Raw genomic sequence first — 26176 nt, forward strand, 5'->3', positions numbered from 1 at the left:
ATGGTAACTCTCCCGTCTCCTGTGTGGACAAAAGTCCTCCCACTTAATTCTCACCATCACCTTGCAAAGTTACCATAATGCCATTTTACAGATGGGGAATCCAAGGCTCCCAGCAAGTAAGGGATGGAGCTGGGTGTAAACCATACTTAATCTCACCCCAAAGCCGCTCTCCATCCACTGCAGCCAATGCTACATCCATGCACAGCTGGCCAGTGTCATTAAGCATATGTGACTGCCCCAGGAGGATCTGAGGTTCCTGAAAACGTGTCATTGTCCCCATGGCCCGGCACAGGAGTGTGGGGGTTTGGCTCATCCAGGTGCTCCCTAGACTCCCTCGAGTGGAGGTAATTTTGGCCTTGGTCTGTTGGATGCATGAGATCTTGGTTTTTCACATGAAAGAAATAACTCAGGGAAATTGTAGATATCACAGTGAAAAGCCCCCAGACTTTGGCGTCAGCCAGACCAGGCCTTCAATCCTGGCTTGGTCACCAACTGGCTATGTGACCTTGGGCAAGTGGCTAAACCTTTCTGAATCTCAGTTTGCTAATCTAAAAAATGGGAACAGCCATGCCCACTATTTCTGCTTTCCCGGGGTGCTGGGAGACTGATGTAGAATAATGGGTGACACATCCCTTTGCAGATTGCAAGGGGCTGTGTTGACGGTTTCAGGTCTTCTGGTGAGTCCTGAGGTCTCAGGGGATAGGTCAGAGCTAAATGTCCTGAGAAGGCTGGCTTTGAGATGCTGAGCCTGAGAGCAACTGAGGTTTTCCAGGGCTCATGGTGGAACTATCAACCAAGGACTGCAAAATGCCTTTTCCTGAGACATTTCAGGATGATGCATTTTAGCTGTTGTTTAAAAGGTGTTGCACATATATCTCTTTATTTGAATGAACTCATGTAATCTAAGACACTCATTATTATTAGGGTCATCAACTGTGCTGGTTTGCCCAGAGCCTAGGGGCTTTCTGGGACACAGGACTTTTGGTTTTATAATCAGGGAAATTCCAGGAAGACTGAGACAATTTGGCCTTGCTAGTTATTGTTGGTTTTATCATTATTATCCAGCTCCTTACGTTTAGACCGATGGCTCTTTACATCTTTCTCCATTATCGCTCTGAGCCCATGCCATCACCTCCAATTCCTAGCAATTGCCATTATTGACAAGTACTGCCTGGTTTCCATAATGGTTTTACAGCCAGTATTTATTTAACTATTCAAACTGTTCCCAGGAGAAACACATTGCAATTCCTGGGAGCTCTGAGGCTGGGGAATTCATACATCTCTCTTCTCCCTGCCCCTGAAGGTATCCTTGAGGGATCCGCGATTTCTCTGTCTCTCAGCTCCTGGAGATGGTCAGATCCCCAAGCTGTTCCTAGAAAATGGAATGTTTAGTGCCAGAAACGAATGACAACCAGAGATGGAGGAAAACTCTTGGGAAAAAACCAGAAACATCTGAACCCCATCATCCCCTTCCACAATGACTGTTGGATACAGGCAAAATCATGACTCCTTTCTGCAAACCAAGTGCCAACAACAGCCTTCCAAGGTGGAATCCAAATTCCCCTGGTGCACTGGAGACAGAGGAACAGGACCAGGGCATTCAGTCTGAATGCAGAACCTACCACGACTTGGCTGAGTAATTAAAAGCATGAGGATGCCTAACTCAACATTCCAACCCATGGCAGGGCATGAATTAAACTCATTGCTTTGTTGCTTTGTTTTTCTCATTAATTCAATTCAGACATTGGGTTTTTGAGGAATTATAATGTTCTTAGCACTCCAAGAGGGATCCAAGAGGTTGGAAAATGGGCTCTGAGAATTAGAAGTCTTTTACTCCTAGAAACTGACCCTATAGAAATAATCCCCCCAAAAGGGCTCTGGAGTAAGATAGAACTGGGTTAGAATCTGGGATCTGCCTCTTCGCTAGGTCCTGCATCAGGCAAGCCTCCTGGCCTTTTCTGCCCTGGGAAATGGACTTCAGTACTACGTAACACAGAATTAGGTAGTTGAGAAGGAAGCTTCAACATGTGCAAGGTGCCAAGTAAAACTCCAGGCACAGGGAGGTGTTTGTAGTAATAATAGGGAGAGCAGCCAGCCTCACAAAGTGTCTGCATTCCTATATCAGCCGTGTTTGGAAGCAAAATACAAAATCAAACCTTTACGTGTGTTTGTGTGATTGACCCATAATTGATTTTTAAATTATTTTAATATTTCTCGTAGCCCCTTTGACCTGTGGAGACATTCAAGAACCTCTGATCTCAATGATGGTAAGAACAATAGCAATAACCCACCTACTAGAGTACTTAGTGCAGAACAGGCACTATTGTAAGCACTGGGCATGCACTACCCACCTCAGCCAATCCTCCCAGGGAACACAAAGGAAGTGTCTGAGGTAGATACTGGCTTTGCCCCTATGCTAAAGAGGAGGGAATTAAGACATAGAGAGATTGAATGCCTTACCTCAAGTTACAACAGCAACGGCAGGGTTTGAACCCAGGCAGTCTATGTCTTAGTCCACATTCTGAACCATCCTGGTCCAGATGCTGGGCCCCAGGCCTGGAGACACCACTGATGTCCCCCTCATTGTGTGTTCTTTAGTTCATATGTGAAGGGACTTAACGCAGACACGTTTGTTTCAATACAGTTGTAAAGCTTTCATTCCTGAGATAAGATGCACAGAAAGGGTCAATGTAAAGGTTGATGGTCTTTACAATAAAAATCTCATCAAGATAAAATAGTAAGCACATGTTTTGTTCATTGAATTTTTTTGTTTGTTTTTGAGCTGGCGTTTCACTCTTGTCACCCAGGCTGGAGTGCAAATGGCGTGATCTCAACTCATTGAGACCTCTGCCTCCCAGGTTCCAGTGATTCTCCTGCCTCAGCCTCCCGAGTAGCTGGGATTACAGACGCATGCCACCATACCAGGCTAATTTTTGTATTTTTAGTAGAGACGGGGTTTCACCATGTTGGCCAGGCTGGTCTCGAACTCCTGACCTCAGGTAATCCACCCTCCTTGGCCTCCCAAAGTGCTGGGATTACAGGTGTGAGCCACCGCACCCGGCCCATTGAATTTAACTCTTCCATTCACCATCCTGCTTCAGAATCACCATTCTCCTCCTGATCAAATGGAGTTTTACTTGAGTACCAGTAGTAGAGGCTGGGTAAATGCAAGAACGGTTCTTATCCCAAAAGGAAGTTGGGAGAACTCCTAAGAAAGATGCATAGAGTGGGGAGATTAACAAATGGGCCTTGGAGTAAGCTGACTTGGGTTTAACTCTTGGCTCTGCCACCACAAGACCTGTGGCAATAAACAAGTCCTTTCAACTTACTGTATGAATCAGCTAGGGCTCTGTAACAAAGTACCACAGCCTTGAAGCCTTCAACATCAGAAGTGTATTGTCTCACAGTTCTGGAGACCAGAAGTCCAAGATCAGCGTGTGGGCAGGGTTGGTTCTTCCTGAGGGCTGTGAGGGAAGGATCAGTTCCAGGCCCCTCTCCTTGGCTTCTAGATGGCTGTCTTCTCCCTGTGTCTTCACGTGGTTTTCTCTCTGTATGTGCCTCTGTGTCTAATTTCCCCTTTTTGTGAAGACACCAGTCATATTGGATTAGGGGCCACTCTCATACCCCATTTTACTTAATTACATCTTTAAAGTCTCTATCTCCAAATACTGTCACATTCTGAGGTCCTGGAGGTTAGGAATTCAACATATGGATTTGGGGGGGACACAGTTCAGCCCCATAATATTGGCCAAGTCCCAGCTTTCTGATCTGTACGATGAGATTGTTGTATTCATTCCTCTTTCTCCCTTTTTAATTAAAAACTCCTTTTGGATCCTGCTCCCCAAGGCTTCTATTTGTCATCAGTCAACCAATTTTTATTCATCTCCCATTGTGTCCCACGCCCCTGTGCTAAGCTGGGCAGAACCCAGGTGGCCCTGAGGGTTTCTTCAGTCAAGAGCAGAACTCAGACTACAAGCAGATGCTCAGGTGGAAGAAAGTTCCAAATGCCATGGGAGCCCAGGGAACCACTCTCTCGGGCAGTCAAGGAGGAACCCCCAAACTGATCTGAAATAATGAATAAAAGTTCACTCACTAGGGAGAGCTTGGGCTGTGGGAGGGATGAGTGCATTCAGAGTAGAGGGGGCCAATGAAACATGGCTATTTTTTGGCTTGCCAGAAAATCTAGACTCCCCTGTAGATCCTCCTGATGCCAGAAACACTGGCAAGCCGGGGCCCAGCAGGACATCCAGCCCCCATCCCATCAGATACCGTTTGGCTGTGTCCCCACCCAAATCTCATCTTGAATTGTAGCTCCCATAATTCCCACGTGCTGTGGGGGGGACCCAGTGGAAGATAATTGAATCGTGGGGGTGGTTCCCCCACACTGTTCTTGTGGTAGTGAATAAGTCACAAGATCCGATGGTTTTATAAGAGGTTTTCCCTTTCACTTGGTTCTCTCATTCTCTCTTGCCTGCCGCCATGTTTAACACATGCCTTTTGCCTTCTGCCATGACTGTGAGGCCTCACCAGCCACATGGAACTGTGAGTCCATTAAACCTCTTTTTCTTTGTAAATTACCTAGTCTCGGGTATGTCTTTTTCAGCAGTGTGAAAATGGACACCATCTCTTTCAACTGTGCTCCAGCTTCTAGCCTGCCCTGCTATGGCACAGCCCCTGCCTCTGCTGCTCATGGGCCTCTTTAGCTCATTCTCCTGGCCCCCAGCCACTTCCATCCTACACTGGGCTCCAGGTAGGTGAGATTACAGGCCAAGGCAGGCTGCCTGGATAGCCCATGGAACCCCTTCCCTATCATTACAATACTATTTCCATGCACAGTTGCACACATGTGTGACAGTGTGTACAGTAAAGTACATTTACTCTTTATGACAGTAAAGCCAGCCCTCGGTGTCCACATGGGACCCATGGGTACTGAGAGCTGATTAGAAGGTATTTGAGCATCCATGGATTTTGATATCCTCGGGGGTCCTGGACCCAATGCCCAGTGGGTGCAGAGGGCCAACTGTATTCCTATTGTTATTTTGTCACGGAGGCTGTAGTTGTTGCTTTCATTACTTTTGATAATTATATCCCTGTTCTAAAGCAGCCAATAGTCTGGATTTGATTATTTTTAACATCAGAAGTTATTTGGAGCTAAGTATAGCAACTCAAGAAACCTATGACATGGGTTAATAGTAAGCATGTCTTCACAGTGCTTTCTCATAATATGCTTTTCCATAAAATCATTTACTTCATCCTGGTAAGACCTCTATTAAAAAAGAGCTATTTTTCCTTCTATACAGAGGAGAAAACTAAGGCTCAGAGAGAGAAAAGGTCTTGTAGAAGGTCACATTTCTAAAAAGTAGCTGAGCTGTCATTAAAATGTCGGTCCCTGACACAAGTCAGTAGGACTGTCAGATAATAACCTGGCTAGTTATCTCACAATTATGGAAGATTTCATTAATAGCCCCAAATCCTCACCCCTCCATGTATCCACACTCTTTGCCATATTATTATTTCAGTTTTATCTCTTCAAACAAACAAACAAGACTATTTCCCCACCCATTGACTTGGAGTTCAGCCACATAGCTTGCTTGCCTTGCTCAGTGGAATGCTAACAGGTGTGACATGACCAGTGGTCGGGATGTGTTTGGGTGGTTGGGTTTTTGTACCATTGCCATGAGAAGAGCACACCTGGGTTAGAGCCTTGGTCTCTGGAGGAGGATGAGAGGTCTGTGGGGCCTGAGCTGGGCTGCCCCTGGGGAGCCTGGCTGAGCATGGGCCGAGATCAGTCACCCTCCAGCTGACCTCTGAGCTAAATAAATGCTGATTGTTGTGTGCTGCTGAGATTCTGGGTTTGTTGGTTAGGTAGTGTTATTGTGGGTGATATATATCTTCTCATCCTGTTTTTAGGGCTCAGTGGCAGCTACAGTATGGAGCAGTTCACCTCAGTGTAAGGTTGAGTAGTGCAGGGACTTACCTAGTGGCCAAGACACAAGATAAATGTGACATGTGTTCTTAAGCATTTATCCTTCTGAGAAGTCATTCAAAGCACTATTTGTATGTCAAAAACAGACTTGGTGTAGTATACAATAAGACGGAAGGTATGCATGAATGAAGATAAAGTATTAGATTTTTATCATATTTTTCTCATTAGAGGAACCCACTGTAAACTTTTCTCCCAGAACCCTCAGAACGGCCTTGCTCTTTAACAGGAATGTTTTCATGGAAAAACGAAACACTGGTTTAGTGGAAACTTGGACCATGAAGCACTGAGAGAAAGTTCTAGTGTTTTCCAACTGTATGATGCTAGGCAAGTCACTAGCCTCCAGAAGCCCCTGTTTTCTCATATAAGAGAGGGGGGCCCAGGCTCCAACCTAGGAGTGTGAGGAAAATCTCACTCTCATGCTATATAGTTATATATATGAGAGAGTTTATGTTGCAAGCATAAGGTATGGATGATGCTCATGACCTAATAAGTAAATAAAAATAACAAGTTTCCGTTGGCACGAACACAACCTTCCACCTTCTCCAGCAGTAACTCTGCATAGAAACCCCAAGCAGTAAGTTTTGTTTCCTAGAATTCAAGAGGGACTTCTGAAATCATGGTATGCTCATGCCAAGACCCTAACGAATAGATTTAACACTGGTGCTACTATTATTTACCATCCAAGAGTGTTTACAGAGGCCAGTGGGGTTTGGGGCACTATCCAGAACCTATAGGCAGACACGGTCTCTTCCTTGCAAATAAACGAAGCCTTGAAATATTATATTTTTTATTTGTGCCATGGGTTTTCTAAAAAATAACATGCCGTGTGCAATGTTTTCCTTCCCTTGCTTAAATGCGCTCATCCTAAGCAGAAGAAAACAGTAAATGGAAGAAATTGCAGGCAGTGGGATCCAAAGGGAATTTTCAGAGGTCTCTCAACCCTGTAGTGTCTCCAAGCTCTTGAGTTCAGAAGTTAGAAAATGCAGCCGACCAGATGGGAAAGCAAGCCATGGATTGCCCTCAGCTCCCACCTGCCTCTCTGCCTCCTGCAGGCTACTCACCCCCTCTCTTGGTTGTCCCTCTGAATTCTCCCTCAAATGGAACCCTCTTGCCAGTCCTGAAGCCCCATCCAGGTCCAGCCCCCATGGCCCTAGGCTGTGACTGTTTGCATCAGTCTCATTGCCAGTTCCTCTAATCCAGCTTCCCCTGCAATGGAGTCCTCTTTCTGAACCCGAGACCTAATGGTATCTTCACTAGTTTCCCATTGACAGTGAGTAGAGTTCCAATGTCCTTAGTTTAGAAGACAAAGATGGCTTCAATCTGGCTCTAGCTTTCCTATTCAGCCTCATAAGTGCCCCTCCCTCCCAGGCACAAGACCTGTCAGCCTTGCCAATTTGACCACAATTTCCCATCATGCTATACTTTCTCCTGCCTCCAGTTAGGCCTATCTTACCCCCTTCCCTGCCTAGAAGACTTCCATTTAACCTACTGATCCTAAGTCAAATATGATCACGTTGGGGAAAGTTTTCTTTCATCAGCAAAAGTTTACCAAGGCCTTGGGCCCCATGATTGGTTTAATGTTTTGCTATCACAGTCTTGAAATTCTTAAGGGCGTTGTCTTTGAACTTGTGTTTTGTGAGTGAAGTCTGATGGGACAATAGAGCCTGCACATGAGCAGAGGAGACACCACAGCATGCAGTGTACCCGCCATTCCCTGCCACCCCGTTTCCATGAAGCACTCAGCAGGTCCAGAATTCTGATGGATCCATGATGCATGAGCGTTTAGCACGACCCAGAGCAACTGCACCGCAAGCATGAGGCCTCTCCATCTCAGTAACCGCGACTCCGACTGCTGCTGGAGCCCATGCTTTTTGTTACAACCCAAACTTGGGTCAAAATGCAGAAAAAAGGCCACGATGTTCAAAGAAACATGAATGACGGAGGGACCTTGTCCAATCCTTTTGTGCTGATGTTGCTTCTCTGAATTAACCAGTCACCAACACTGGAGATGATGGCATTGAAAGAAAGACAGGGCAGGACACAATTCCCTTTTTGCCCAGTCTTTCCTTACTCAGCAGGAAGGCACAGATAGAGAGCATTGGTAGAATGTGCCTGTGTCAGAGGTGCAACCAAAACCAATGAGTTTGTTTTGTGCCTTGTTTCCAGTGTTTAGGTAAGAATGAAATACATGTGCCTAGAGGAGCTACAAGATAGAATAGGAACGTGTAATTCCTGAGATTCTATATAAGAGATCGATGCACTCATATTTGCATGGAAGACTGGCATCACACAATATAAAGATAAGTGATAAAATTCATGCTAATGATTTTTAGTTTTATTTTAACTTAGATGCAGGGTTTTTTGTTTGGTTGTTTTTGTTTCTTTGAGATGGAGTCTCGCTCTGTTGCTGAGGCTGGAGTGCAATGGTGTGATCTCAGCTCACTGCAACCTCCACTTCCCAGGTTCAAGTGACTTTTCTGCCTCAACTTTCTGAGTAGCTGGGATCACAGGTGCCCACCACTAGTCCCGGCTAATTTTTGTACTTTTAGTAGAGATGGGATTTCACCATGTTGGTCAGGCTGGTCTCAAACTCCTTACCTCAGGTGATCTGCACACTTCAGCTTCCCAAAGTGCTGGGATTACAGGCATGAGCCACCTCACCCTGCCATGATTGCAGTTTAATAGTAAATTTAAAGAAACACTATCACAGAGCAAGAAGAAAACCACAAAAGGAAAGATGCTTTATATTTCAGTAACTTTTTTTTTTCCAATAGTTTTTGGGATACTGGTGGTTTTGGGCTATGTGGATAAGTTCTTAAGTGGTGATTCTGAGATTTTCGTACACCTGTCACCTGAGCAGTTACACTGTACCTAATATGTAGTTTTTTATCCCTCACCCCACTCCCAACTTCCTCCGAGTCCCCGATCACTCTTATGCCTTTATGTCCTCTTGGCTTAGCTCCTACTTATTGGTGAGCATATATGATATTTGGCTTTCCATTCCTGAGTTACTTCACTTAGAAAGGCCTCGAGCTCTGTCCAATTGCTGCAAAAGACATTATTTTGTTCATTTTTTTGGCTGAGTAGTATTCCATGGTGCATATATACCACATTTTCTTTATCCCCTCGTTGGTCAATGAGCACTTAGGTTGGTTCCATATCTTTGCAATTGTGAATTGTGCTGCTATAAACTTGCATGTGCAAGCGTATTTTTCATATAATGACTTCTTTTCCTTTGCGTAGATACCCAGTAATGGGATTTTTGGATTGAATGGTAGTTCTACTTTTAGTTCTTTAAGGAATCTCCACACTGTTTTCCATGGTGGTTGAACTAATTTACATTCCTACCAGCGATGTAAAAGTGTTCCCTTTTCACCACATCTATGTCAACATCTTTTCTCCAGTTTGAAAAAGGGGCCCACCATTTTCACTTTGCACTCTAGCAGCCTTGCCTGAGGAGACAGACACTACGAAGAGGCACACTCTGCCCTCCAGGTCCTGAGTGTGGACAGTGGTGAGATGGACAGTTATAGCCACAGACCGCCAGGCTCACAGCTCTGCGTTTATCCCTCCTTCCAGCAAGTGGCTTGCACATGGTCATTGTTCATTGTTCTTCTGCCCCCTAGACTGTAGGCCCCATGAAGCCCTGGCCCTGGCACTGAGGAGTCCTTGAGGAGTGCCTGTGAATGAACAGATGGCCTCTGACTTGCTACCTTCTCTTTGTTCACATAATCACTTGATTCCCATCCAGTGGTGTGCTTAGTTTTAGACATGCCTGTTTTGAATTAAATCCCTCTTGGCCATTCATTTTAGTCACACATACTGTGATTGCTTTTGATTAAGGCAGCAAGGACATGAGGATTAACAAGAGATGAGATATGCCTAGGCTCCCCAGGGATCCAACAGGAGCCACCATGCTTGATGTCTCCAGTGGATTTCCATTTCTGCACCCCAAGAACGGGTCTGGTCCTCCAGTCCTGGGAACTTTGGTAGCACAAGGGCCAATTTGCTCCAGCACTGCCACTCCCAGGTAATCACATCTTGCTACGATTTCCTATTTACATGTCTGCCTGTGCAATTCATTTTGATGAATGAATGAATGCATTAATCAGTAAATCAAAAGGTGAAAGAATTAACGAAAGAATAGCAAATCAGAATAATGACTGCTGAGTTTGCTCCCCCAGCAGTAGGTCCTAGAGGGCGTGCTTGGTCAGCGCTGAATGCATGAACCGTGAGACCTCTGGCTCCTGTTGTATCGAGCTAAGCTGGGACTGGCAGCCAGACCAATCATGTCAAGGTTCAGCTTTTCAGAGGCTGCAGGGTAAATGGGGCAACAGCACAGGCATTAGAGCCAGATGGACAAAGGGTAAAACCTCAACAGTCCTGCTACTTTCTGTGATTTTGGACGAATCACTTGTTGCCTCTAAGACTCACTTATCATTTCAGCAAAATGGAAAATATATGTATCTTATGGGATTTTAAAAAATCACTGTATATCATTTGTATTTTTAAATTGGCAATTCCTGGCATCAATTATGATTCTTATTTCCATCTGTCCCTAGATACACATAGAGATCTCAAGGCGGCTGCTATGGGAGTATCTTCCAAGGTCATAGAGCTTTCATCTGCGTTATTTGGCCCATGAGATATTTTCCATGTTCTGACTTAGCTTGTGTGATTAACTGATGGGAAAGAAGTAGAACAACTAGCAGACACTCAATAAACATTTACTGAAATGAACGGCATCCAGGGCCCTCCCCATGCCCTGCTTCCATTAAAGGCAAAGCTGTCCCCCACTTCTCAGGACCCTCCTTTTCCTCTCTTCTCCCTACTCCGTGCCATCAGCCACCAGGTCCTGCAGGTTTTGTCACTGTGTATTAGTTCACCATGAGTGCCCACTGTATGACTGGTGCGGTGCTATGCTGGCCACTGTGGATGTCATGGGGAGCAAATCAGGAGAGGTCCTTGTCCTTGTAGAACTTACAGTTTGGTAGAAGAAAACAGACCCTATACAAATACACACCAAATATTCGTTTTGTTACATATTGCACACAGGGCTCCAGTGAAACAGGATGGGGAGGGAAAGAGTATGAACCTTCAGTGGGTGGGAAGAAGAAAGGTTTTGTTGTTGTTGTTATTGTTGTTTTGAGACAGAGCCTCGTTCTCTCACCCAGGCTGGAGTGCAGTGGTGTGATCTTGGCTCACTGCAACCTCCGCCTCCTGGGTTCAAGCAGTTCTGCCTCAGCCTTCTGAGCAGCTGGGATTAAAGGTGCACACCACCATGCCTGGCTAATTTTTGTAGTTTTACTAGAGACAAGGTTTCATCATGTTGGCCAGGCTCGTCTCAAACTCCTGACCTCCCGATCTGCCTGCCTACACCTCCCAAAGTGCTGGGATTACAGGTGTGAGCCACCACGCCCGGCCAAAGAAAGACCTTTCTGAGCAGAGATGAGCTCTAGAGAATGGGAAGGAGCTGACCAGGGAAAAAAAAAAGATGAGAAGTGCTTCAGCGGCAGAGGAAATAGCACATGCAAAGTCCCCAGGGTCTGAAGGCACTCTTCAGGCCCAGCTGGAACACAGCGAGTGAGGTGGAGGTGGCATCACAGTCGCTCACATTTACCGGGCACATAGGAGGTGCCAGGCACTGTTCTATGGCTTCATAGGTCTTGGCTCGCTTAATCCTTTCAAAAGCCCTATGAGAGGTTTTGCTCACCATTTTACAGACAGAGAAGCTGAGACCCAGGGAGGTGAGGTGGCAGCCCATGACTATCCAGATACTCAGCAGCTGAGCCTGGGTTCCATCTCGGGCAGTCTTGCTCCAGGGACCGTGACTAACCCACGGAGCTGCCTTCCTCAAGAGGGGCCACGGAGGCAGGTGGCAGGCCCGAGAGGCCATGCTAACGAGGGAGGTTTTCCTTTCAAACATCTCTTGCCTTTGCTTCTTAGCACCGACTGTGAATTCTCCTACTTGCTAAGTGGGGGGTCTTAGGCCAGTTACTCCACTGCCCTTTATTTCATTCCACAACTCTTTTTTCATGTATGTGCTATGTGCCAGGCATGTGCTAGGAGCGGGGGAGACATGCAATGGAGAGCAAAAGCAGGTGCGCACCCTGCCATCAAGGTCATTGCAGTCCACTTGAGGGAGAGCAAGTTAATCAAACAGTCCAATGGAGATAAGGGCTGTGAGGGCAAGATGCACGGTCCCGGAGAAGCTATATGCAAGGGGCTCCTTCTGGGCTATGAGTCAGGGAAGGCTTCCCTAAGGAAGTTGCACTCAAGCTGAGATTGGAAGGGTAGGCAGGAAATAACCAGGTAAAGTAAGAGGATTGGGACTGGGCACAGTGGTCCACGCCTGTAATCCCAACACTTTGGGAGTCTGAGGTGAGTGGATCATCTGAAGTCAGGAGTTTGAAACCAACCTGGCCAACATGGTGAAACCCTGTCTCTACAGAAAATACAAAAAAATTAGCTGGGTGTGGTGGTGTACACCTGTAGTCCCAGGTACTTGGGAGGCTGAGGCATGAGAATTACCTGAACCCAGGAGACAGAGGTTGCAGTGAGCCTAGATCACACCATTGTACTCCAGCCTGGGCAAGAGCAAGAGTCCCTCTTAAAACAAAACAAAACAAAACAAACAAACAAACAAAAGGTAAGAGGGTTGGGATAAAAATGGGGCTGCCCAGGGTTGGGCGCGATGGTTCATGCTTATAATCCCAGAACTTTGGGAGGCCGAGGGCGGGCAGATCACGGGGTCAGGAGATCGAGACCATCCTGGCTAACATGGTGAAACCCGGTCTCTATTAAAAATACAAAAATTAGCTAGGCGTGGTGGCATGTGCCTGTAATCCCAGCTACTCAGGAGGCTGAGGCAGGAGAATTGCTTGAACCAGGGAGTCAGGGGTTGCAGTGAGACAAGATTGCACCACTGCACTGCAGCCTGGTGACAGAGCGAGACTCTGTCTAAAAATAAATAAGTAAATAAATAAATAAATAAATAAAATAAAAAATAAAAATAAAAATAAATGGGGCTGCCCAGGCACCCAGTTAAATTTGAATTTCAAATAGACAACAAATAATGTTTAGCATAACATTATTATATTGCATGAGATGTGTTTATAATAAAACCTTACTCATTGTTGATCTGATATTCTGCATTTATCTGCACCTCCTGTTTTTGTTTATTCATTGAGTTTTGTTTGTGTATCTGACAACCTGAGGTAGAAAGGGTATTCAGGACAGAGGGAATAGCATATGCAAAGTGATGATCATAGGACGAAGCACAATGTTAGAGAGAAACTGCAGGGAAGCCAGTGTGACTGAGCATAGCAAGTCTCAGTTTCCTCACTTATAAAGTGGAAGTTGTAATAGTGCATAACTCACAGGAGTATACATGTAAAGTGTTTAGCATAGTGTTGGTGCATAGTTATTGCTTAATAAAAGTTAGATGCTATCATGCCTTCTCTTTGCCCTCCACCATCATCATCTCCTTCTCTTTTTCTACCAATTCCAACCAATTCTAGAGCCTTCTGGACCCTTGCAATTGCCATCTGTTAAAAAAAGAATGGTCAGGTTCTCACCAAAATTATGATTTAAAAAGCCCTAGAAGTTGAAGATTCTGTTTGGTGTCAGCCTAAGCTATTTCTGAAAATGGCCATGCTAATAAATACATTATTATTAGTCCACTCGTGTTGCTGCAAAGGAATACCCAAAGCTGGGTAATTTATAAAGAAAAGATGCTTATTTGGCTCACAGTTCTGCCGGCTGTACAAGCAGCATGGCACCAGCATCTGCTTCTGGTGAGGACTGCAGGCTGCTTCCGTTCATGTCAGAAGGCAAAAGGTAGCTGGTATGTGATGAAGGGGGAGCTGAGAGAGGGATGGAAAGAGGTGCTAGGCTGTTTTCAACAACCAGATATTGCAGGAATTAAGAATGAAAACTCACTTACTCCCACAAGAATGGCACCAAGTCATTCATGAGGGATCTGCCCCCACAACCCAAACACCTCCCACAAGACCCCACTTTCAACACTGGGGATCGAATTCCAACATGAGACTTGGCAGGGCCAAACAAGCCATGTCCAAACCATAGCATCTACTAACATACTGATTGGAAGACAGTGACTCCGGAGTGAAATTAGCTGCTACAGAGAAGCAGTATGCTACTTGGATATGGAGTCAGTTACCATAGCAGAGGCCCAAGGTAGACATTGACTTCTCCCTTATATATCCAGGCTAGTCAGGCAGCCCCCAAGGTAACAGGAACCCAAGCTTCTCCCAGGATGTTGTTCTGCCATCTCTATGATGTTGTTTTGTGGTCAGCCTCTGACCATTCCAATATCTGACATCTTTGTAGGTCTATTTCTATTGTCTTTTATTTCTGCTGGTTATCCACCATGGAGTCGTATTTCTTTGTTTGCTTTTTCATTCAGGATTATCCCAGTTAAATAAATGGAGAAATTCTCCCAAAGAGTTCACCAACACACTTGTATTCCAATTAGCAGGGAGAGAAGAAATGGTGCTGGAGAGGGTACAAGGCTTCCCTTTACGGGCATAACTCAGAGCTTGTATAAGTCACACTCATACCCTTTGGCCAAAACTTACTCAAAGAGCCACAGTTGGCTGCAAAGAATGCTGCTAAATGTAGTCTTTACTTTGGGGGTGGCTGTAGGCTCAGCCAAAACGTCAGGCTTGTATTACCATAGAAAGAGAGGAGAGCGGATATCAGAACACACCAGCAGCGTGCCAACAGCCAAGGTGTAAAGTCACTTGAAATAGACTCGGCTGGCACATCTTTCCATCTGGGCTCTGTTCTGGCTACAAGGAAGGAGAACACAGGGGCCCTGGAACCAGGGAGGTTGGAAAGACAGGGTTTCCTGGGAGTAGCAAAACATGGAAACAAATCTAGGGATAATTAGGACAAGCAGCTAAATGTGATGTTTAATGCCAGCCACAATGAAGAACAAGTTTTCCACTCTAGTTGCTCATAAATTCAAAACAGCTTCAAGGAAGGAGAAACAGCTTGAAAAACTTTTGTGAGTATATAAATATGGTGACAGAATATGTTATATATTATTTATACATATATATATATAGAGAGAGAGACAGACACAAAGACAGAGAGACAAAGAGAAGTGACACCTCAACTAAAATTGGTCTTTATTTTATATCTGTATTTGTGTCTGCTGATTATTGAGCGGTTGAACATTGGTGCTGCTCTTTATTTGTTTGTTTGTTTATTTATTTATTTATTTTTTGAGACAGAGTCTTGCTCTTTCTCTGTCATCCCAGGCTGGACTGCAGTGGTACAATCTCGACTCACTGCAACCTCTGCCTCCTGAGTTCAAGTGATTCTCCTGCCTCAGCCTCTCAAGTAACTGGGATTACAGGCACCCGCCACCATGCTCGGACAATTTTTTATTTTTATTTTTCGTAGAGATAGGGTTTCACCATGTTGGCCAGGCTGGTCTCAAACTCCTGACCTCAGGTGATCTGTCCTCCTTGACCTCCCAAAGTGCTGGAATTACAGGCGTGAGCCACCTTGCCCAGCCTGGTGTTGCTCTTTAAATGAAAGCAACCTTGTGTGCAATCTCCTCCCTCCTTCATTCCTCAAAGCTTTAGGACATCCCTGCTTTCACCAGGCCTGGCCCCAAGCTAGGGCCAGGATGCAGATGTTACAAAGACTCCAGCTTCTCCCCCAGGAATATGTGCGCCCCCTAGAAAGGCATAACTACTAGGCCTACCTATCGGTTCACAGCAGCACCACAGGGCTAAAGGCATTCTGGAACCTTCTGTCATTGTGTATCAACAGTCAGGTGCTCCTGTCTTGATGGCCTGGTGAGAAAACACCCACTCTGGAGGAAGACAGTCCTGGGTTCAAATTCTTCCTCTGCAGCTTCCTATTCATGCGGCCTTACAGGAAAGAGCTTTGCCTTACGTATGAGGCTGGCACAGTGTTGAGAGCAACAGTCTTGGGAACCACGTGGACCTGGCCATCACATAGGCCCTGACTCCTCTAGGGTGACCACCTGTCCTAGTTTGCCCAGAATAGAAGGTTTCCAGAGATGCAGAAATTTCAGTGCTGAAACCACACCAGTCCCAAGCAAATCGGGACAGTTGATTGCCCTGCTACCAGACACATGCTCCAGGGCAAGTTACTTAATGCTCTGAGGCTCAATTTCCTTGCATATAAAAATGGGCCTAATAATGTCTATCTTGCAGGAGAGCTATAGGGAATAGAAATAGTGCCTCATGCAGAGTAATCATCAGAATTATTATTAATATTATTAACTTCTCCCCCTCACTGCCTGGGCACCTCTTTTATAATAGCCAATGTCCCAATTTACCAGAAGGGTCCACACAGCCTTATCAGGCCATTATAAAGCAGCAAAAGTGAAGGACTTTCTCCCTAATGCATTGTTTTTCTATGCAGGGGTCAAGGAGACTCCCAGCCTCCAGGGTTCCCCACATCTCTGGGCCTGAGTGAGCCCTCAGTGTCCCTCCAGCATTGCTGAGCCCTAGAGTCAGTTATTAACCTTCCCTCCAACCCCAAGACCATGTGGCTTTGTTCATTAAGGCTGTTGTTTGGCTCTACAGCTCTGAGACGACGCCCAGTATGACTTTGTCCACCCTCATCTTGATTGCATTCACAAGTACTTCCTAAAATTAATTACCAAGAAAAAAAAAGTCAGATACATGTTAGTGTCTCTTTGTTGCAAGAAAAAAATTCAGTATTCATTCCAAGTAAAATTACTTCATAACTCAATAATTTCATCCAGCCTCCCAGGCCCCCAGAAGGCACCAAAATACTTAGCATGTAGCTAAGTGCAGCACTCAGAGAAGGTGTGAATTTGCAAGAATGTGGAAGCTTCATTCAACTTTCTCAGTTTCATCACAAATGACTGCCTTCCTCCTTTCTAGGCCCAGCCCTCCAGACGTCAGAACAAGAAACAGGCACATTGACTGCAAACCCGAGACCTTTGTGAAGACAGGGAGGGTACTAAAGGAAAAATGCCAAAGCCTTTTGTTTTCTTTTTTTATTATTATTATACTTTAAGTTCTGGGATACATGTGCAGAACGTGCAGGTTACATAGGTATACACCTGCCATAGTGGTTTGCTGCACCCATCACCCCATCATCTGCATCAGGCATTTGTCCTAATGCTATCCTTCCCCTAGCCCCACACCCCCCAACAGGCCCCAGTGTCTGATGTTCCCCTCTCTGTGTCCATGTGTTCTCATTATTCAGCTTCCACTTATGAGTGAGAACATGTGTTGTTGGTTTTCTGTTCCTGTGTTAGTTTGCTGAGAATCATGCTTTCCAGCTTCATCCATGTCCCTGCAAAGAACATGAATTCATCCTTTTTTATGACTACATAGTATTCCATGGTGTATCTGCACCACATTTTCTTTATCCAGTTAATCATTGATGGGCATTTGGGTCAGTTCCAAGCCTTAGATATTGTAAATAGTGCTTCAATAAACATATGTGTGCATGTGTCTTTATAGTAGAATGATTTATAATCTTTTGGGTATATATCCAGTAATGGAGTTGCTAGTTCACATGGTATTTCTGGTTCTAGATCCTTGAGAAATTGCCACAATATCTTCCATAATGGTTGAACTAATTTACATTCTCTCACTGTGGTTTTGACTTGCATTTCTCTAATGACCAGTGATGATGAGCTTTTTTTCATGTTTGTTGGCCACATAAATGTCTTCTTTTGAGAAACGTCTCTTCACATCCTTCACTCACTTTATGATGGGGTTGTTTGTTTTTTCTTGTAAATTTGTTTAAGTTCCTTGTAGATTCTGGATATTAGCCCTTTGTCAGATGGATAGGCTGCAAAATTTTTCTCCCATTCTGTAGGTTACCTGTTCACTCTGATGCTAGTTTCTTTTGCTGTGCAGAAGTTCTTTAGTTTATTTAGAGCCTATTTGTCAATTTTGACTTTTGTTGCTATTGCTTTTGGTGTTTTAGTCATGAAGTCTTTGCCCATACCTATGTTTTGGGTGGTATTGCCTAGGGTTTCTACTGGGCTTTTTATGGTTTTAGGTCTTACCTTTAAATCTGTAATTGATCTTGAGTTAATTTTTGTATAAGATGTAAGGAAGGGGTCCAGTTTCAGTTTTTTGCATATGGCTAGCCAGTTTTCCGAATACCATTTATTAAATAGAGAATCCTTTCCCCATTGCTTGTTTTTGTCAGGTTAGTCAAAGATCTGATGTTTGTAGATGTGTGGCGTTATTTCTGAGGTGTCTGTTCTGTTCCTTTGGTCTATATATTTGTTTTAATACCAGTACTATGCTGTTTTGGTTACTGTAGCCTTGTAGTATAGTTTGAAGTCAGGTAGCGTGATGCCTCCAGCTTTGTTCTTTTTCCTTAGGATTGTCTTGGCTATACGGGCTCTTTTTTGGTTCCAGATGAAATTTAAAGTAGTTTCTTCTTATTCTGTGAAGAAAGTCAATGGTAGTTTGATGGGGATAGCATTGAATCTATAATTTACTTTGGGCAGTAGGGCCATTTTCATGATATTGATTCTTCCTATCCATGAGCATAGAATGTTTTTCCATTTGTTTGTGTCCTCTCTTATTTCCTTAAGCAGTGGTTTGTAGTTCTCCTTGAAGAGGTCCTTCACATCCCTTGTAAGCTGTATTCCTAGATATTTTATTGTGAATGGGAGTTCACTCATGATTTGGCTCTCTGTCTATTATTGGCATATAGGAATGCTTGTTGTTTTTGCACATTGGTTTTGTATCCCAAGACTTTGCTGAAATTGCTTATCAGCTTAGGAAGTTTTTAGGCTGAGACAATGGGGTTTTCTAAATATATAATCATGTCATCTGCAACCAGAGAAAATTTGACTTCCTCTCTTCCTATTTGAATACCATTTATTCCTTTCTCTTACCTAATTGCCCTGGCCAGAACTTCCAATACTATGTCGAATAGCAGTGGTGAGAGAGGGCATCCTTGTCTTGTGCCGGTTTTCAGAGGGAATGTTTTGAGTTTTGCCTATTCAGAATGACATTAGCTGTGGGTTTGTCAAAATAGCTCTTATTATTTTGAGACACATTCCATTAATATATAGTTTATTGAAAGTTTTTAACATTAAGGGATGCTGTATTTTATCAAAGGCCTTTTCTGCATCTATTGAGATAATCATGTGTTTTTTGTCATTGGTTCTGTTTATTGATTTGCGTGTGTTCAACCAACCTTGCATCCTAGGGATGAAGCTAACTTGATCATGATGGATAAGCTTTTTGACTTGCTACTGGATTCGGTTTGCCAGTATTTTATTGAGGATTTTCACACCAATGTTCATCAGGGATATTGGCCTGAAGTCTTCTTTTTTTGTTGTGTCTCTGCCAGGTTTTGGTATCAGGATGATGCTGGCCTCATAAAATGAGTTAGGGAGGAGTCCCTCTTCTTTGATTGTTTGGCATAGTTTCAGAGGAAATGGTACCAGCTCCTCTTTGTATGTCTGGTAGAATTTGGCTGTGAATCCATCTGGTCCTGGACTTTTTTTGGTTGGTAGGCTATTAATTACTGTCTCAATTTCAGAACTCGTTATTGGTCTATTCAGGGATTCTACTTCTTCCTGGTTTAGTCCTGGGAGGCTGTATGTGTCCAGGGATTTATCCATTTCTTTTAGGTTTTGTAGTTTATTTGCATAAAGCTGTTTACAGTATTCTCTGTTGGTAGTTTGTATTTCTGTGGGATTAGTGAGGATATCCCCTTAATCATTTTTTATTGTGTCTATTTTATTTTTCTCTCATTTCTTCTTTATTAGCCTGGCTAGTCATCTATCTATTTTGTTAACGTTTTCAAAAAACCAGCTCCTGGATTCATTGATTTTTTGAAAGTATTTTTTTGTGTGTGTGTTTGTGTCTCTATCTCCTCCAGTTCTGCTCTGATCTTAGTTATTTCTTGTCTTCTAGTAGCTTTTAAATTTGTTTGCCCTTGCTTCTCTAGCTCTTGTAATTGTGATGTTAGGGTGTCAATTTTAGATCTTTCCTGTTTTCTTCTGTGGGCATTTAGAGCTATAAATTTCCCTCTAAACACTCGTTTAGCTGTGTCCCAGAGATCCTGGTACGTTGTGCCTTTGTTCTCATTGGTTTCCAAGACCTTCCTGGTTTCTGCCCAGTAGTTATTCAGGAGCAGGTTGTTCAGTTTCCATATAGTTGTGCGGTTTTGAGTGAGTTTCTTAATTCTGAGTTCTTATTTGATTGCACTGTGGTCTGAGAGACTGTTTGCTATGATTTCCATGCTTCTGCATTTGCTAAGGAGTGTTTTACTTCCAATTATGTGGTCTATTTTAGAATAAGTGCAATGTGGTGCTGAGAAGAATGTATATGCTGTTGATTTGGGGTGGAGAGCTCTGTAGATGTCTACTAGGTCTGCTAGGTCCAGAGCTGAGTTCGAGTCCTGAATATCCTTGTTAATTTTTCTGTCTCGTGGATTTATCTAATATTGAAAGTGGGGTGTTAAAGTCTCCCACTATTATTGTGTGGGAGTCTAAGTCTCTTTGCAGGTCTCTAAGAATTTGCTTTATGAATCTGGGTGCTCCTGTATTGGGTACATATATATTTAGGAAAGTTAGCTCTTCTTGTTGCATTGATCCCTTTACTATTATGTAATGCCCTTCTTTGTCTATTTTGATCTTTGTTGGTATAAAGTCTGTTTTATCAGAGATGAGAATTGCAAGTTCTGCTTTTTTTCTTTTTTTTCTTTTTTTGCTTTCCATTTGCTTGGTAAATATTCCTCTATCCCTTTATTTTGAGCCTTTGTGTATCTAGAATTGCAAGCTCTGCTTTTTTTCTTTTTCTTTTTCTTTTTTTTTTCTTTCCATTTGCTTGGTAAATATTACTCTATCCCTTTATTTTGAGCCTTTGTGTGTCTCTGCATGTGAGATGGGTATCCTGAATACAGCATACTGATGGGTCTTGACTCTATCCAATTTGCCAGTTTGTGTCTTTTAATTGGGACATTTAGCCTGTTCACATTTAAAGTTGTCGAGACCAGCTCAGTCGTGGAGACCATAACCCAGTGGCACTAGAGGAATTAAAGACACACACACAGAAATATAGCATATGGAGTGGGAAATCAGGGGACTCAGAGCCTTCAGAGCTGAGAGCCCTGAACAGAGATTTACCCACGTATTTATTGACAGCAAGTCAGTGATAAGCATTGTTTCTATAGATTATAGATTAACTAAAAGTATTCCTTATGAGAAACAAAAGGATAGGCTGAAATAAAGGGATGGGCTCTGGCTAGTTACCTGCAGCAGGAACATGTCCTTAAGGCACAGATTGCTCATGCTATTGTTTGTGGCTTAGGAATGCCTTTAAGCAGCTTTCTGTCCTGGGTGGGCCAGGTGTTCCTTACCTTCATTCTGGTAAACCCAAAACCTTCAGTGTGGGTGTGATGGCCATCATGAACATGTCACAGTGCTGCAGAGATTTTCTTTATGGCCAGTTTTGGGGCCAGTTTATGGCCAGATTTGGGGGCCTATTCCCAGCAAAAATTAATATTGTTATGTGTGACTTTGATCCTGTCATTATGATGTTAGCTAGTTATTTTGCCTGTTAGTTGATGGAGTTTCTTCATAGTGTCGATGGTCTTTACAATTTGGTATGTTTTTGCAGTGGCTGGTACTGGTTTTTCCTTTTCATACTTAGTGCTTCCTTCAGGAGCTCTTTTAAGGCAGGCCCGGTGGTGACAACATCCTTCAGCATTTGCTTCTCTGTAAAGGATTTTATTTCTGTTTCGCTTATGAAGCTTAGATTGGCTGGATATGAAATTCTGGGTTGAAAATTGTTTTCTTTTTTTATTTTTATTTTTATTTTTTATTATACTTTAAGTTTTAGGGTACATGCACACAATGTGCAGGTTTGTCACATATGTATACATGTGCCATGTTGGTGTGCTGCACCCATTAACTTGTTATTTACATTAGGTATATCTCCTAATGCTATCCCTTCCCCCTCCCTCCACTCCACAACATGCCCCAGTGTGTGATGTTCCCCTTCCTGTGTCCAAGTGATCTCATTGTTCAATTCCCACCCATGAGTGAGAACATGTGGTGCTTGATTTTCTGTTCTTGTGATAGTTTGCTGAGAATGATGGTTTCCAACTGCATCCATGTCCCTACAAAGGACATGAACACATCCTTTTTTATGGCTACATAGTATTCTATGGTGTATATGTGCCACATTTTCTTAATCCAATCTGTCATTGATGGACATTTGGGTTGGTTCCAAGTCTTTGCTATTGTGAATAGTGCTGCAATAAACATACGTGTGCATGTGTCTTTATAGCAGCATGATTTATAATCCTTTGGGTATATACCCTGTAATGGGATGGCTGGATCAAATGGTATTTCTAGTTCTAGATCCTTGAGGAATCGCCACACTGTTTTCCACAATGGCTGAACTAGTTTACAGTTCATGTAAATGGTATGTTCTTCCATTTGTTTGTGTCCTCTTGTATTTCATTGAGCAGTGGTTTGTAGTTCTCCTTGAAGAGGTCCTTTACATCCCTTGTAAGTTGGATTCCTAGGTATTTTATTCTCTCTGAAGCAATTGTGAATGGGAGTTCACTCATGATTTGGCTGTCTGTTTGTCTGTTATTGGTGTATAAGAATGCTTGTGATTTTTGCACATTGATTTTGTATCCTGAGACTTTGCTGAAGTTGCTTATCAGGTTAAGGAGATTTTGGGCTGAGATGATGGGGTTTTCTAAATATACAATCATGTAATTTGCAAACAGGGACAATTTGACTTCCTCTTTTCCTAATTGAATACCCTTTACTTCTTTTTCCTGCCTTATTGCCCTGGCCAGAACTTCTAACACTATGCTGAATAGGAGTGGTGAGAGAGGGCATCCCTGTCTTGTGCCAGTTTTCAAGGGGAATGCTTCCAGTTTTTGCCCATTCAGTATGATATTGTCTGTGGGTTTGTCATAAATAGCTCTTATTATTTTGAGATACATTCCATCAATACCGAATTTTTTGAGAGTTTTTAGCATGAAGGGCTGTTGAATTTTGTCAAAGGTCTTTTCTGCATCTATTGAGAGAATCATGTGATTTTTGTCTTTGGTTCTGTTTGTATGCTGGATTGTGTTTATTGATTTGCATATGTTGAACCAGCCTTGCATCCCAGGGATGAAGCCCACTTGATCATGGTGGCTAAGCTTTTTGATGTGCTGCTGGATTCAGTTTGCCAGTATTTTATTGAGGATTTTTGCATCGATGTTCATCAGGGATATTGGTCTAAAATTCTCTCTTTTTTTTGTTGTGTCTCTGCCAGGCTTTGGTATCAGGATGACAGAAAATTGTTTTCTTTAAGAATGTTGAATATTCACCCCCACTCTCTTCTGGCTTGTAAGGTTTCTGCAGAGAGATCCGCTGTTAATGTATGGGCTTCCCTTTGTGGATAACTCGACCTTTCTCTCTGGCTGCCCTTAACATTTTTTTCCTTCATTTCAACCTTGGTGAATCTGATGATTATGTGTCTTGGGGTTGCTCTTCTTGAGGAGTATCTTGGAGAGCTCCAGCTGGCACCTGGTAGGTGCCCCTCTGGATGAAGCTTCCAGAGGAAGTAACAGGCCACAATCTTTGCTGTTCTGCAGCCTCCACTGGTGATACCCAGGAAAGCAGGGTCTAGAGTGGAAGACTTGTAGCAGAGAGGCCTGACTGTTAGAGAGAAAACTAACAAACAGAATGGAATAGCATCAACATCAACAAAAAGGATATCCACACGAAAACCCCAATTGAAGGTCACCAACATCAAAGACCAAAGGCAGATAAACCCATGAAAATGATGAAAAACCAGTGCAAAGAGGCTGAAAATTCCAAAAACCAGATACCTTTTCTTCTGCAAAGGATTACAACTTCTTGCAAGCAAGGGAACAAAACTGGATGGAGAATGAGTTTGATGAATTAACAGAAGTAGGCTTCAGAAGGTGGATAATAACAAACTCCTCTGAGCTAAAGGAGCATGTTTTAACCCAATGCAAGGAAGCTAAGAACCTTGAAAAAACATTAGCGGAATTGCTAACTAGAATAAGAAGTTTAGAGAAGAACATAAATGACCTGATGGAGCTGAAAAACACAGCATGAGAACTTCATGAAGAATTCACAGGTATCAATAATTGAATCAATCAAGCAGAAGAAAGGATATCAGATATTGAAAATCAATGAAATTAAGTGTGAAGACAAGATTAGAGAAAAAAGAATGAAAAATAATGAACAAAGACTCCAAGAAATATGGAACTACATGAAAATACCAAACCTACATTTTTTTGGTGTACCTGAAAGTGGCTGGGAGAATGGAACCAAGTTGGAAAACACTCTTCAGTATATTATCCAGGAGAACTTCCCCAACCTAGACTTTTGTTCTCTTAAAGAAGGAAACACAGATATTGACCCTGTGAGAAGGTGATAAGCTTATCCTGGAGGTAAACCTGTGCTCTGGTTCCTCTCCTGAGGAAAATTTTAGAAAAGGTACTATAGATGGGGGCCACGATTGATTTATACCGGCCAAGACCCCAGCCATGGAGCTGGGCTGGAGTCAGCCTCCGTTGAAACCCATGGCTACGAGGAGAAAGGTTGATGCTGAAACAAACTCTGGGTTCACTTGGAATGGAGGAAGTTGGGGCATAGCTAATAGTAATAATAAGTGAGTTCTTTGGAGGTGGTCACATGCCAGGCACTGTTGTAAGCGTCACCCTCATAGCAACCAAGTTGGCACAGCAGGCACCATCAGCACCTGGCCCATGCCCCTCTGCCTACCCTAGACTTCCCAAACATAGCCTTGACTTCCTGCATCTCTGTGGCTGAGGGTGTTCTCTGGTCACAGGGGCGTGCTTGGTCCACACACGAGGTAGGTGGGCGTTCTGAGGCACTAACATCCTAAGAACTGCCCACAGATAATGGATAAACACCCAGGTTCCTCACCCCACAGTGGAGCAGCTCTGAGGTGTGTGCCATGTACTCCTGCAGAGGCTCCAGGGGGATCAAGCCTGGTTGCCCTTGGTGAAGACCTGCCCATCTTCCCACTTGAATGAATTTACCTCCCTTCCTGTCTCACTTCTCAGTCCTGACCCCTGACTCCTGAGTCATCACCAAATGAATTACTTTAATCAAATCCATGTATTGGGATCTGCTTTGGGGGAATGCAATCTAATTATTGGCCACACTATTATTGTCCCTCTTTGATGGATGGGGTAGCCAGGTTTGGGGGTGTATTAGTCTGTTTTCACAGTGCTACAAAGAACTGTCCGAGACTGGATAATTTATAAAGGAAAGAGATTTAATGGACTCACAGTTCCACATGGCTGGGGAGGCCACAGAAAACTTACAATCATGGCAGAAGGCTAAGGGGAAGCAGGCACCTTCTTCACAAGGCAGCAGTAGAGAGAAGAGCGAAAGGGGAACTTCCAAACACTTATAAAACCATCAGATCTTGTGAGAACTCACTGACTCTCAGGAGAACAGCATGGGAGAAATGGCCCCCGTGATCCAATCACCCCCATCCCACTTGGAATGTCAAGTGATTTCTCTGAGGCTACATGGCTAGGAAGTGGCAAAACCAGGAAGGAACTGGAGCTCATATCCGCATCTACATCATGATTGGCCCAAGACTCTAGCACCCTCAACCCCCAAGCTTTCTACGTGGTATTGGTGTGACAGCTCACTGCTGGAGAAACCAATCCTGGAGGAAATTCTGCCATGAACAGTGATGAATGACTTTCATAAACAAGAAGCAGTTTCTGAGAAGGTGTCCTCTTGCCTGGGGTCCTACTTCAGATGGCCAAGTCAGAAAGACATAACCCCACTGCTGGGAAATCCAGGCCAGGTCAGATTCCATAGCATGCTTCAAAATGTGAGAACCCAGTCTGCTGGCGTGGTCTTGGAGATGGAGGGAGCCGCAGCCTCTGAGTAGATCCCAACCCAGCATTCCATGGCCATATCGTTTGGAAAGAAACTTTCACCAAACCTGATGGGAACCTCTCCTCCAGGGCTGCTAGGACAGGAAATGGGGTATGCAAGATTGGAAGGTGGAAGCTGGCCACATCCCCCAAATGAGCAGATCCAAGACACTTATTTATACATCAGGAAAACCAGGGTCCAGAGATGGTGAGTGACTCAAACAAGGTCCATCCCTTCATGAACTAGAGGAAGCCACGGCTCAG

At 43.7% G+C, this 26176-nt stretch overlaps 1 long non-coding RNA gene across 1 annotated transcript in view; it reads right to left on the minus strand.

The window, feature by feature from the left end:
• LOC114678130 (uncharacterized) overlaps positions 1–26176 on the minus strand; it is a 60257-nt gene that overhangs the window by 32253 nt on the left and 1828 nt on the right. Inside the window, exon 2 of the long non-coding RNA XR_003729394.2 lies at positions 13737–13851. This is a non-coding gene — a long non-coding RNA (uncharacterized LOC114678130). The remainder of the gene's footprint in view (positions 1–13736; positions 13852–26176) is intronic.

Source organism: Macaca mulatta, chromosome 5, assembly GCF_049350105.2.
Source record: "Macaca mulatta isolate MMU2019108-1 chromosome 5, T2T-MMU8v2.0, whole genome shotgun sequence".
In the NCBI taxonomy this organism is placed as follows: domain Eukaryota; kingdom Metazoa; phylum Chordata; class Mammalia; order Primates; family Cercopithecidae; genus Macaca; species Macaca mulatta.